This window comes from Cygnus atratus, chromosome 2 (assembly GCF_013377495.2).
Source record: "Cygnus atratus isolate AKBS03 ecotype Queensland, Australia chromosome 2, CAtr_DNAZoo_HiC_assembly, whole genome shotgun sequence".
NCBI lineage: Eukaryota > Metazoa > Chordata > Aves > Anseriformes > Anatidae > Cygnus > Cygnus atratus.
In genome coordinates this window covers 40,903,532-40,917,098 of record NC_066363.1, presented here as the reverse complement: position 1 = coordinate 40,917,098, position 13,567 = coordinate 40,903,532, and the positions used below count along the sequence as shown (strand labels likewise).

Genomic DNA, 13,567 nt, shown 5'->3' with positions numbered 1-13,567 from the left:
TCTGATTTTGATTAAAAATATCTACAGTTGAACTTCTAAATATTTAATAAATGTAAAAACAAAAAACACAAGCACATTAAGAAACCACAGTAATTGGTATCCGATGCAATATCATGGTTTTGTGCTTGATAGCTTTTATCTTTAGGAGATGAGTTTATTACGCATTCTTCTTTTAAAATAATAAAAGCTGCCTTTTTGTTAAAGTCATCTAGAAAAAATTACTTTAATCTTGACTTCATTCAGTACTCACGTTTGCTGTGGGGTTTTTTTGTTGGCTTTCTTTTGGTTTTGTTTTGAAGTTATCATTCATCACAGGTCTTTGCTCACTGCATCCCGCTGTCTCGACTCTGCACCAACTGGCCTGCAAAAGCCCTCCAAGCTTAAGGAACTCCAGACACCACACCATTACCAAAGGGTAGAAAACAACACCTTATAAGAAAATAGACAATATTCAGTTTTGTAATTGAGTAGGGCGGCCAAACCTGCCCTAGCACTGGGGACAGAATTTAAGACTTTTAGCCTTGCCTCAGTTGTGCTGGTGCAAGCAGCAAGTGATTTCACCAGCTCTTCACTGCCATGACTGCTCTCCTAACTGCTCCACTCAGAATTGCACAAAACTACACATGCGAGGTAACGAACGGTCTTGCTGTAGGAGAGCACTACAGACTGCCATAAAAGCCAGCTAAACCCAAAGGTATTTAAACCTCATTAAACTGTCATATACTGTCTCTACATATTTCCTTCCACATTACTGCTTATTATCATGCAACTATTATATAAATACAAACCTCCCCCATGATAAACAGAAGGCTCTTTCTGCTGTATTCATTTGGAAATGCTCAAGTGTCTAGAGCCTAAATGCAGTTATACAGAGAAGGCCAAACATTATGAAATGTCATAAGCATGTAGCAGGCCAGAAAAAAAATTAATTAGTTTTACTAGAAAATCAGAGTTTAGCATGGGTATGCAGGCAACTTTCTAATATTTTCTTACTTGGGCAGAAGTATCCGGAATGGACTTTGGACACTACAAGCAAAAGACTGAACTGCAAAAATGATCTCTCAAACCATACAGCAAACCATGACAAGATGTGATGTACTTGAATAGAAGGACATTGTGGTTACACAGGGCATCATGTAGTTATGCAGTTTGTAAGGTAACCACCACTCATGCTGAAGCCCAAAAATCTTTGATAAGAGCGAAGAAGGCACACCAAATTTTTGCCTTGCATTGTATTTTATCACAGCCAAGAACTGAAGAGCGCTTTGAGCTTAGCCTTTTAAAAAACAACAGATAAATAACTGGAAATGAAGGAAGTGTGGGAAAGCTACATGACAGATAAATGGGACTTTTATAACATTGCATATTGTAAAGGTTGCCAGAATGTGTTGAATGAAGAGCCAGTTAAATCACATCCTGCTGCAGCTGTCCAACTTTATAGTTAAAATGTTCATATTAATTTCGTTAAACAATTAAAGAAGGAAATCCAAAATATTATTACAAGTACGTTGGCTTGACACTCTCTTTTGCAGATTTAATAACAGATACAGTACTCTCTACTTCAAAGTGTGACAAATGTATACAAATTGTGGGAATTGACAACCTCAGGGCCATAAAGTCATTGTCATATGGAAACTCTACAAATTCGACACTACGCTATACCTTTCTGACAGATAATTTAGAAGAGGAAGGAAGGATATGCCAGTAGTTATGGAGCTGGCTTGACATTTAGGGGATCTCAATTTAATTTCCTTGTCTGACAGATAGTCTTTTCTAATTCCAGACAAAGTAAAATATTTTCCTTACCTTAGTTTCCCCATCTTTAAAATGGAGACCATTTAAGTACCTGAATTGAATTAGTATTAAACAGAAAAAAAATTATGCCTTTCTTCTATATTTTTCTCAGATGGGAAGATAGCTGAAAGCTCCATCTTCCAAAGGCTTTGACTATATATTCTTAAATACCTTGAAATCAACCAAATACACTATTTGTAAGTAACATGCCATGCATGTTGCAGGTCTTAATGTCACTGGACAGCCTTCCATTTCAAAACTAGTGCTCTGTGATAGAAGAGATATAGAAGAATGAACACTGGTGAAGTTAATAAACAAAATGCATTCATGGCCCATTACTTCAAATAACTTTACTATATAAGTAGTCCACTCATAAAATAATGGCCTCAATTAACATTTAATTCTCACACAATGCATTCATAATGTATTGGAAGGATTAAAAGTTCTGCATGAATATCACTAGTCTAGAAGCGCCACAACTTACAGAAGACGTACTGACATAATTTCCACTTGATTAAAAGTAGCTCCCAGTCTTTATTTTTCCCCTGTTAGGCCTCCTTGTCCTGTAATAATTACAAGAAAAGATACTCCCCTACACATTAGACCTCCCAGTCTCCCAGGTGATTCTCAGCTTTGCTCTGGAAATTGATAAGCACTCTAGCACAGCACTACTGCAGAGGAGAAGGTTAGGAAGTCCCACCACTCTGTGGTCCTGCAATTTTGTTCATGAAGAAAATGATGAGAATTTCCTGGGTAAGTGCATGCTTCAATCCTTTTTACAAGGTAGAATGCAGCAAATTTTCTGAGACCCACGTCAGCTAAAGAGTGCCAGGACTGCCACTGCTGGGAACATACAATTGAGGGCAAGACCGAGGCAAGACTGGAAGAGTCTTTCTGACATTATCTGGACATTTTAATAGCAGCATGCGATACCAGGGCAGCTGCAATGCTTGTAACTTGATAGATCTAAATGCCATGTGAAAGACCTCCCCTCACTCAGCAGTCTTTGGGTTTTCCAAGCTAAACTGACCGCCTAATGAATTCTCTTTTAGCACAGAAAATTAAGAAGTTAACTGGGAAAGAGAGTATCTTTGTAATATGCGGTTGCTTTTATCCTGCAACACAATGCCTGAGCATTGATGAGATGATAACTCAGTCAATTAATCAAACACCAACAAAACACATTCTAACAATGACTGCTGCTTTCATGGTGTCATTTTAAGAACTGACTCCAGTACACACAGATATTTTTTGTCCCATGGGTTTGACCTGAATCCTAATGAAACTGACTACTACAAGAAACCGAGGCAGTACAAGCTACCAGCATTCAGGACATGCTGCAAAACACACTCAAAAAGCCATCATATGCTTCTCTGTAAACCTGAAAGGAGGATGACCAGAAAGCTCCTGGAAATTTAAAACAAACCTCACTCTGTCAACCTACCTTATCTGAAAAGCGTTTTGATGGTCAAGTGATGGATTGAAAAAAATGTTAAGAGCCAGACAGATCTAAATTTAAAATCCAGCCAACGCCTATTATCTTAAAACATGTTTAGGGCTGTGCTAGGACTTCTAACCATGAGTTAGTCTAAGGCATGAAACTGAAAAAAACACAACACAAAAAAACTGATTCAAGGAAAATGAAATATATAAAAAATACAGCTCCTTTCCTTCTATTATTTTCCTTTCAAGTATTGTCTTATTTTAAATTTATTGTTAATATAGCCTGTTAGTAGTTGTCCCTAATAAGCTCTGTATACATCCAAGAAAACTGCATACACTGACAAAGACGCTTCTATTTTTGCACAACACATGGCTTTTTTATATGATATGTTCTCTCTTGAAAACTACTCCCTCACAAAATGAAAATTCAGCAGAATCTCTAATAGCTTTCATATTTCAGCCTAATAGGTAGCACGGCATTGCACTGCCACCCACCTTTGCTACAATATTGCACAGCACATTTAACAGACATTTGCTTCCTTCACACAGTCCTTATGCGCAGCTTCTGCAGGACCTCAGTATTAACATTTAACAGAGTCTACGAGCATAAAGCACATTTATGAACACCTGCTAGAACATTTTATTTGCCTTAAGAGTTTTATTATAACTGCTAAATTTTCTTGCTATGCTTTATGGGCCAAATCCTGGTCCAGTTTTAGCCTAAACTCCCATTGACTTCAACAGGAAGTTGATTGGATTGTATGTGGTTTTCCATACAAATTCAGTATAGCTTTAACAAAACTGGATCAGTGGTAAGCACAGAAAAAAGCCAGTACCCAGCAGCACCAAACAAAACCACTGAACCCAGTCTTCTGGTAGAGTTAAGAAATAAACCCCATACCCACAAATATGAAACATTCACATTGCATTGCAAAAACTCACTGATGCTGAGGCTGAAAGTCACACAGGTATCCCATGAACAAGCACCTACAGCCTCCCGTGCCTTGGTGGGATGTTCTACCATCAAGTTACTCTCTCACAGATTTTGCAGAGGAAGTCATGCCAGGAGTCTGACTGTTACAAAGATGTTCTCTACAACGGTTTCTCTTTGACAGAGTTTTACCATCATTACCAGAGATGTCAAAAATACCCCTCTGAACGTGCACGTGGCTACGGACAAGCGAGCAGCACAACTCCTCACTACTTAGAAAGAGATAATAATGGAGGATTTCACAAAGTCTGCTTGGAACCCCTCTAAAAAAAAAAAAATTGAACCTCATTTGATAATACATAAACATTACTTTGACCATCACTACAGAAAGACCTAAAGCAATAATGACAGCCAGCTAGTAAACAGCAGACAATACAGCAAAGTCACTTCTGCTTCACATGAGCTTGACAGTAACTGCTTGATTCAATGCATACTATTAAGCCAAAAAAAATCAAAACAATTATAAAATGAAATTATAGGCACAATGATGAATGGCGACAGATGAAATGTTAACAGATCTAGCACCATACACAAAAGTCATTGATTTTCTCTGATTACTACTTAGGTGATCAGAGTGTATTAGGTACTAGTTGCCTGCTTGCTCTAGATTTTATTAATGCTCCAATATCAGGCACCCAATTTGGAAATCAATGCTTACTTCATCATTTTTCTCTGAAGGATTCTATTATTCACAATTGATTTAACATAAATGAAAGGCTTACCATTAACAAGAGCCAGCTGCTGACACTTCTTAGATGAATTATTGAACTTCCAAAAGTGAATTAACTTAACCATCACCAAGACTTATTGTCTGATGTTTCTCATACCAAAGTCAGTGTATTTATAATTGCAGAACCAAGTAGTAGAAAAGCAGCTTCTCTGCTGCCTCCATAAACACCCACCATATACACCAAGTAAAAATTAAGGAGATTTGCAATGATACAAATAGGATTTACGCTCCAAATACAGACAGTGGGAGCTTAGTGTCTAGATGTCTTTTTATGACATTAATCTGCATCATCTTTCTAAAACTGTAAAGGTAGGGTCCTTTTAGGCTTCAGAAAGAGGAAATACAGTTTTTGGAAAATTGTATCTTTTGCTTACTGTCAAGTTTCCTAGAGCAGACCATGCCCTTCCAAAAGCCTACAGAAGAAGGCTATTAACTCCTTTTAAGTACAAGGTGAAGATCCATCTTATAAATTGAGACAAAAGGAGCAAACAGGCAATTGCAAGTAGAGGTAGTACTACAACTCCAACCCCAAAAGCAGTGTAAATGTAAAAAGCAGGAGGCCTATCCATAAAACTTACCATCCAAGCTAACAGGCTTTCTGCTCAGCACATAAATTCACTATTCCCTTTTTTCAGTTGAAAGGAACTAAGCATTGCCCAAGGTGAACTCAGCTCCTCACGTAAGAGCTTTTGTTCTGCAGATTACAGTGCTGGCTACAGGGCTGTAGCCCCCGATCAACAGCCAGATACAGGTTCAGAAGGGCAGTCCATCAGACCAGTGTCTATGCAGCAATCCTATGAATTAACAACTTCATCCTCAAAGACTATGCACTACCTAGCAGGCGCGCTGCTAATAACGCTATTCATGAATCATTGCTGGGAAGTACTGATAAAAACCTACACATCAGGAGTGTAAGAGCACCCAGTTGTACTTATCTACAAACAACTTACTGTCAAACACACGAGGAACTGTGCTAAGCAACATGCTACGCTTAAGCCATGGGTTACCAAGTCCACAGCTGCCTGGTGGCATACCAAGCTATCAAAACGAGGAAGCATTTCAGGGCTCACTAGACTTTTTGTTACTCTACGGCTAAATATGCTTCTAAAATGCCATAACAGCAGCTGCTGTCTCCTGTACATACGATGAATGAATGCTAAAAACTCGGCTTGATTATAGTTATCCCTGCCACTGCTCTGAAGAGTTCAGCCTGAGGCCAAGTTGAGGCTCTAGGTGAGATCCACTCAGGAAGTCTTCTGGATTAATAATGCAAACCCCTGCCTTCCACTTACAGTGCAATGATGAGACAGCATACCTATTCTATCCTAGTCACAAACTGCAAGCCAGCTACTGCCTGAAGTCACTAGGGCCTCTTCTCAAAGTCCTCACCGGATCCAAGTGCTTGCACACTGCTGGTGGCGAAGCATCAGGACCTTACTTACAAGGGTTAGTATCTGAAGAAGATACTCTTAGAGCAAACCTATCTTTTCTTGAGTACCGTATTTCCCATTCCCACACCCCTCATCTATTTTATCTCCTTGGTTACTGTAACTAACTTTCTAAAATTCTGCTTGCTTACATTGGATAAAAAGCTTAATAATCAGCGAAAATGGGAAGGGAAGAACCCTGACAGACAGATCCTCCATGCTCATAAGACTTACTCTCTTAAGAAAACAGGCCAAAGTTCTTAAATTAAATTATGATTATGTTAAGAATATTTAGACACCCAAATTTTTCTATCTATTCTCCATAGAATAAAACTTTTTAAATGCAGGCTGGCTGGCTCTAACTGACGTCTTATTAAATCTGATATCTACACAAAACACATCTCAGCAAGTAGTTTATAATAACTCATTTTAAAGGACATAGACATTGGCAGATTTCTTTCCTTTCTTACACTCATTTTTTCCAGTATTTCCCACATTTCGAACCTCATAATGCTATAAAGAGGAAGCAGATTGCGCAAGTGGTCCTACTGGTTCCTTCCAATGGGAATAACATGGTCAGAATCTGGCATTCGGCAAAGTTTCCATTTCTACATAGGTTTCATTTATTTTTCAGTTTAAAAATAAAACCATATTACTTTGGCATGTAACTAGAGCTGCTCCTACAATGCAGAAGAAATAACACTGCTGGCAAGCCCCAAAGCTGTTCCAAGACAAAACTGTATTGGCAGAACTCTTAAAGAACTTCTACTTGACTAGAGGCAGAATTCAGCACTAGCACAAATGGCAAAAACTTCACTGTAATCAATCACGTTACACACGCTCACTTATTGCACATCTGAATCTCCATTAGGTTTACATAATGCAAATATATTTAGCTGAAGTGGAACCTGAGTTCTGTTGAACCAAGTCTATTTATCTCCTACGTAAATATTACATTTAACATTGACTATGATCAGTCTTCTATGAACACTGTTTTTCCTCAGAAATGAATACCAACATGCTATTTGCCACATACCACGACCACATCACTTTTTTTTGTTTTGTTTTTGTTTGTTGTTGTTGTTGTTGTTTTAATAGTTATCCCATTCAGGTGCCCAATGGTTAGGATACGGTGAAATTACAATTGCAAAATCCATCTTCCTGCATCAACTATAGGCACTGAAGAAAAAAAGATAAATCTGATATTTTGCAGCTTCTGAAGGTTTGACTTTGCAACCTACTTTTTAAAATACTTTTTTTGCATGTCATACCCCAGGTTTTTTTAGAGCATGAATCACCTAGACAGTGTGCAATAGTGTTCTTTCAACACAGGAATCAAACCTTGCTGTGATCCAACTTCACTACCGCACAGACAACCATGAAAGTATTCAGCCACCTGAACACTGGTACTTATGCCCTTGAATATCCAAGACATAGTGGGCTGATGTGTGTGACACAGATCTTACAAAGAGACCTGTACCCTTCTGGAGCATCTGTTGAAAGCAGCTGAACTGCGTCCTTTTTGCCAGAGAGAGAGAAAGCTATGTGACAGCTTAGGCTATATGGTATGAGGCTGCTGAGCTAAGCTCATGGATTTGAGGAAGAGGTCACAAGTAAGGCCCTCTTTCTTATCTCATTCCCCTACTCCTGCCTGGAAAACGTAATTGTTCTCACTTACTGTGACAGCAGAGTGGGCAACAGGAGCGTTAAATTAGCCCCTGAAGGCAGGCTTCAACAGAGATGAAGAAGCACAGTGCCCACAAAACTAGCATTTTCCAAAGGGTACTGTTCCTCCCCTTTTTTAGCGGCTGTGTGATTCCAACTTTGGGAAAGCTAGTAATTTGAGCAAGGTGACAATTTCTTTTTCTAGGGAACTTCAATTAGAGGAGAGAAAATGATTTTCAAAATTCTGTATTTTATCAGATCTCAACAAAAGTTCATTGGTTTAGTGAAGAGAAAGGCAATTAAATTGTCTGAGAAGTACCATCTTGCCAAATATCGAGATCTGCTGCAAACAAAGCAGGTGTATGAGTGTCTCAAAAAAATAATAAGGCAATATGGAACTTAAATACATAAGTATTTTTAAGTATTTCTAAAATATTGATATTTCTAAATCCAAGCTCTAAGCATAAGTTACTTACCCTAGGGTTGACTTGACCTTAAATGCAGTTGTTGGGGTAATAAACTGAAAAGCTTCAGTGTTGGTGAGGTTTCTTTTTGTTTGTTTGTTTTGTTTTTTAACACCCATTATGCTGTTGCTAGAGATAAAAATGACAAAGGAATGTAGACTGCACTTATTCACCTTTGGATTCTTAAGAACTTGTATCTGATGTACCACAACTCATGAACTGCTTCAAATAATTCAGCTAAGCACATTTGCAACACTTGATTGTAAAAGTCAGGCTGCCCACGTATAATCAGGTATCTCTCAAATAAAATGTAACATTTATTTTAGATGTTTATTGACATAAAGCAATTCAACAAATACAAAGACATATATGAGGTGATGATTATGTTCAGAACCCTACTTTTTACTTAATACTTTGACCATATATGTAGAGTAAGAGCTTCAAATAAAATTAATATGCAGCCACTGCAGAAGTGAAACTCCACCCACTGCTCCCACTGAAAATATATTGCACTCCCTCCAGCGCAGTACGCCTAAGAATTGGTGTCACAAAAATCATAGCAATAAAAGTACAGCAAGACATGATAATCATCTTTTTATTTCCACTGTGGAAATGACGTACTAGAGGTGTTTCAGAAGGACTTTGATTTTTGAAAACAAGCAGTCTCTTTCCATATGTTACCAACTCTAACAGAGGCACATTTTTATTTAGGCTAAACCATGCCTTATGGGACACACTGATGGGGAAGAAAGGAGGATATGCAACTGGCATTTGAGACATACTGCCAATGCAAAGCTGCCAAAAGCACACAGCAGGGAGCATGTTTTGGCTATCACGAGCAGAATAAGCATGCACTCCTTAACCACTGCCAGCTGGCGTTTGTTTCCAAATACAGAATACTCACTAGGCAGCTCGGAGACTGGACATACTCCTACCCTTAAACTATGCTCCCATAAAAATGTGCTGCTGAGATACCTCATTAACCATGGCTGTCTCCTAGCTTACTGCCAAATAAGAAGGACTGAATGATAGAAAAATCATGCATTTCCCCCCTGCGCAAAAAGGTACTTAAGGTACATCTTAATGTACTCTAGTGCTTATGGCAAGAGGAAAAAATTTAAAGGGTTGGAAGAAGCTTCTGCCCACATCTCAAGAAGCAGAAACACTGTCACTACTCCAGTACACATGGATAGACAAAGGGAAATCTGGAGACCCAGAGTACCAAGAAAACACAGCAATGAACAGCAAGAGTGGCTGGCACTGTGATTATAAGATATACTATCATGTTTAACAGAACTGCTAGCAATTCTCATAACAGAGATGCTCCCTGCTTTGTGTGTTGGGGCAGGTCTGCGGGTAGAAGATTAATGTTTCCCTCCATCTGCTAATGACTATATAGGTCCCCCGGGATTTGCACCAAGGGTACTTTGCCCTTAAGATGAAACAGGAAATGGGAATTTGTGTTCATTTCTACATGGTCCTACTATTTCCAGCAACACTCCCAATTGCTAAGTGTGTATTATGGCAACTTTATCTACGAAAACCATATTTTATCACTGTAGTTCAACTGTGATTCCAATTAGATTTTTCAAAGAGAACAGTCAAAAGAAGAACAAACCAACAGGGGGGCACTTTTCACTTTTCAAGTGCTTACCTGATACAGTCCACACTGGTATTTTCCCTGTAAGTGCTCCATTCATTAACTTTTTACTACGTTTTCAAAGTGACTCCCCTCCTTTAGATTTCCCATTCTCTATCACTGATAGCCTGGTGTCATGGACCACGCAACTCTGAAGGAAGAAATGTACCAGAGAGTGCCACGCAAAGGAAAGGGCACTAACTAAAATCTTCATTTCTTTCAGTGCATGGATTTTTAACTTACCCGCTTAACTCTACCTTTGCTCCTCAGGACTGGAAGCAAGTCAGAGAGAGCTTGACACCAGGGTAGTTTTCAAGGACCTAAGCCAGCTTGACATCCTGAAAGAAAATGGCAAAGAGCAATCAAAAAGTGTAGTTTTGAAAGAAAAAGGCAGACACACTCATCAGTAACAATGACTGATACTCAAGGCAAAATTAGGGAAGATCTAATGTTATCGCCAGTACGGATAAACACGAAATCAAAAACCAGTGCTGCTTCACTGAAGTCTTTGGAAACGGAACTCAGGTTACTGCTCCCACTGAATATCCCTACCAATTCCAACACAGACCTTGTCCTCAGTTCCAGCTCAAGGAAGAAGGCGACACTCATGACAAAATTCCCTGTAAGCCTCCAAGGGAACTTCAGAGCTGCTCAGAAGTGCACTAACACTGAGCACATGCGATATGCAATTAACTTCCCCCAGTATACTCAACTAAACTTCAGAGAAATAATGAAAAAAATAGCTGAAATACTTTGCAGCTGAACCATCAGCACAACAAAACCCTTTCCCTTTTTTAACAATGGAAATGTAATTTCAATAATGTGGCCTCTACCCATACTTCAGATCCAGGAAGGCACCACTCCTGTTGACCTGCCCCTGCCCAACAAGAAAAGCAGGACAAGAGAAAGTCAAGAGGGGGAAGGAAAAAAAAGTCTTCAGCAAAGAATGGTAAAGTCTGAGACCAGGCAAAAATGCAGAAAGTATAGACACAAAAGACAATTCAATACTTCTCTTACACAGCAGCAGCAATGTAAAAGAATGAGTGGTGAACTAACAAAGTGCTTTCCCTGTCTAGCCCCTAAATCTCATAACACTACTTTGAAAATACTTCTGTACTGGCTTCCTCTATCAGAAAATACTCTAAATCAAAGATATATATTCTATAATATTGACCAGTTACCTGGCTCATAAAATCCAAACCAAAAGAACAGACTAATTTTTTATTAAAAATAACAGCTCTATCAGCAAGGCAATTTCCATATCACAACCTTATTAGAAACAACAACGCTGCTCCCATATTTCTATTCTAGGTTCAGTGATTTTCAGCCTTTTTCTTAGGCTTCCATCAACAACTCTTGTATTTTAGCCTTTATTTCAAAACAGAGGAAAATGCCTTTCCCTTTTAAACGCGTACAACGCTGGAAAACACATCCCAAGTACAATCCAAATACACAGAGCAACAAAAGGGGAATTAAAACTGCTTATTACTTCCCAATTACTAAGCCGCTCTCTTGCAGTTGAAAAGCTTGAACTTCCATGCTAGAAAATATGTATCGTTAAGGATTTTGAAGAGAAAAGCAGGTCTCTAGATAATGGCCAGAACAGAAAGCTGCTGCTCCCTTCCTTCTTGGGAGTACAAGATTGCATTTCTCCTCCCCAAATTCCACACTCTGGCCTCCTGAGCAATAGCCTGCCCTCCTCTCCGTGCCATTCCCACCCACAGGTAGGCAAGCCCATGGAGGGAGAAGCTTCTGAAGCCCCTGTGTCCTGCAGAGTGCTGATGGTGATCATGACAGCTCTCACACATGCCCCCTGTACCTCTGCAGAAAGGCCACTGTCAGTCTGGCCGACAGGGAAAACACAGCAGCCGAGATGGATGGCGACTACTTATGCTGCTGCAGATTATTCACTCTGTCGCCAGGAGCCTTTCTGAAAAGCCAAACCAGAGCCTTAACTTCTAAGCCTGAGTTAAATATGCTAGCTGTGATTCAAATACCAAAAAACGCATTTAATGTCTTCAATAAAAAAAAAAAAAAAAAAAAAAGTTGGTTTGGGAGGACTGGAATTGTTTTGGACCATGGACATGCTCCTTCTTCCTTCTGCCACCTATAAGCATGTCTGTACAGGGACTCGGGGTAACAAATTAACTTGCTCTCCACTCCTGAATTTTCTCATTTGAACGCATAAGCACCAGTATATACAGTTCATGTTATTTTACATTCATTGACTGAGATGATGATTAAAAGACTAACGCTGAACGAATTACAATTCATGTAACGTAGGTTATTTGGTCATCAGTAACTCAAGGAAAAAAGGCCGTCTTGAGGCCAAACCTTTGGGCATTTCCAGTGAGGTCAGTATGACCTCGGAGGAAACGACACTTCCAGGAAAACAGCCAATCTTATACTCAAGCAGAGATATTACCTAATACAAGTGGTCAAATGCAATGCCACAATTAACAAGGGTGAGCCACTCCACCAGAAGAGTGAGAGTACTCCCATCACATCAGGCCTGAATCAGATCATCAGTCGCTCAGAAAAGCACCTTCTTATTACGCCCGACCAGAAAACTCAGAATTTAGCACGTGTGTTTCACACCTCCCCGGACTTGCAAAGAACTCAGCTACACAAGCCACAGCCAAGGCCAGCAGAGACGAGTGCCCAAAGCACCTCACGTCTATTTGCCCCGAGCCACCCTGACGGCAGCGCGGCTGCGACTGCTCGCCGTGCAGAGGCACCCACCTGCCCTACGGCAACACGGCTGAAACCGTTCCCTTTGCACGGGGTCTTCACAAAACTGCTTTCATTCTAAACAATGTTGGACGTAAATGCTATACAAAAGGCTCCTACGACCCCACAAATGGATGGCTCTTCCTAAGAACACACTCAGAAAGGATATTTAGCATAAAGATTTGTTACTTATTTTCTCCGAGGGAATTCTTCCTGAAGTACTTAGGCTGGAAAGGGAGGCCATCTACTCCAACTCCCAACCAAGGCAGCGCCAATTTCAAAGTGAGATCAAGTTGTTTGTGGCTTTGCCCAGCCAAGTTCTTGTATCTCCAAGGAAGGATCCTGCAGCCTCCCCACAGCCCTGGTCCGGAGCTTAACAATTCTCATTGTTATTTTTCCCCTTATGCCCAGACAGAGCTTCCACCCTTTCAATCTGAATGGCTGCATCTCTGCACGCCTCAGAGAAAGGCTTCTCTCTCTTCCATAATAGCCATTAGGACATGGAAGGCTGCGATCCGCCTTCCCCTTCTGTTCCCCAGGCTGTGTGTCCTGGGTCCTCAGCTCCTCATGCACCACTTGCTCCAGCCCCCAACCACCTGGGCAGCCCTCCTCTTGGATCTCTCCAGTTTGTCCCTACCTCTCTCATACTGGGGCCCAGGCCTGAATGCAGCAATATTCCAGGAA

General features: G+C 40.0%; 1 protein-coding gene across 4 annotated transcripts in view; it reads right to left on the bottom strand.

Moving 5' to 3' along the window:
* RARB (retinoic acid receptor beta) overlaps window positions 1–13,567 on the bottom strand; it is a 331,702-nt gene that overhangs the window by 312,892 nt on the left and 5,243 nt on the right. For 3 of the 4 annotated variants that reach the window (XM_035556374.2, XM_050709157.1, XM_035556375.2), the window contains exon 2: window positions 10,397–10,491. The gene's annotated coding sequence lies outside the window, so the exon portion shown is untranslated. The remainder of the gene's footprint in view (window positions 1–10,396; window positions 10,492–13,567) is intronic. The other variant, XM_035556376.2, reaches the window with a different exon arrangement.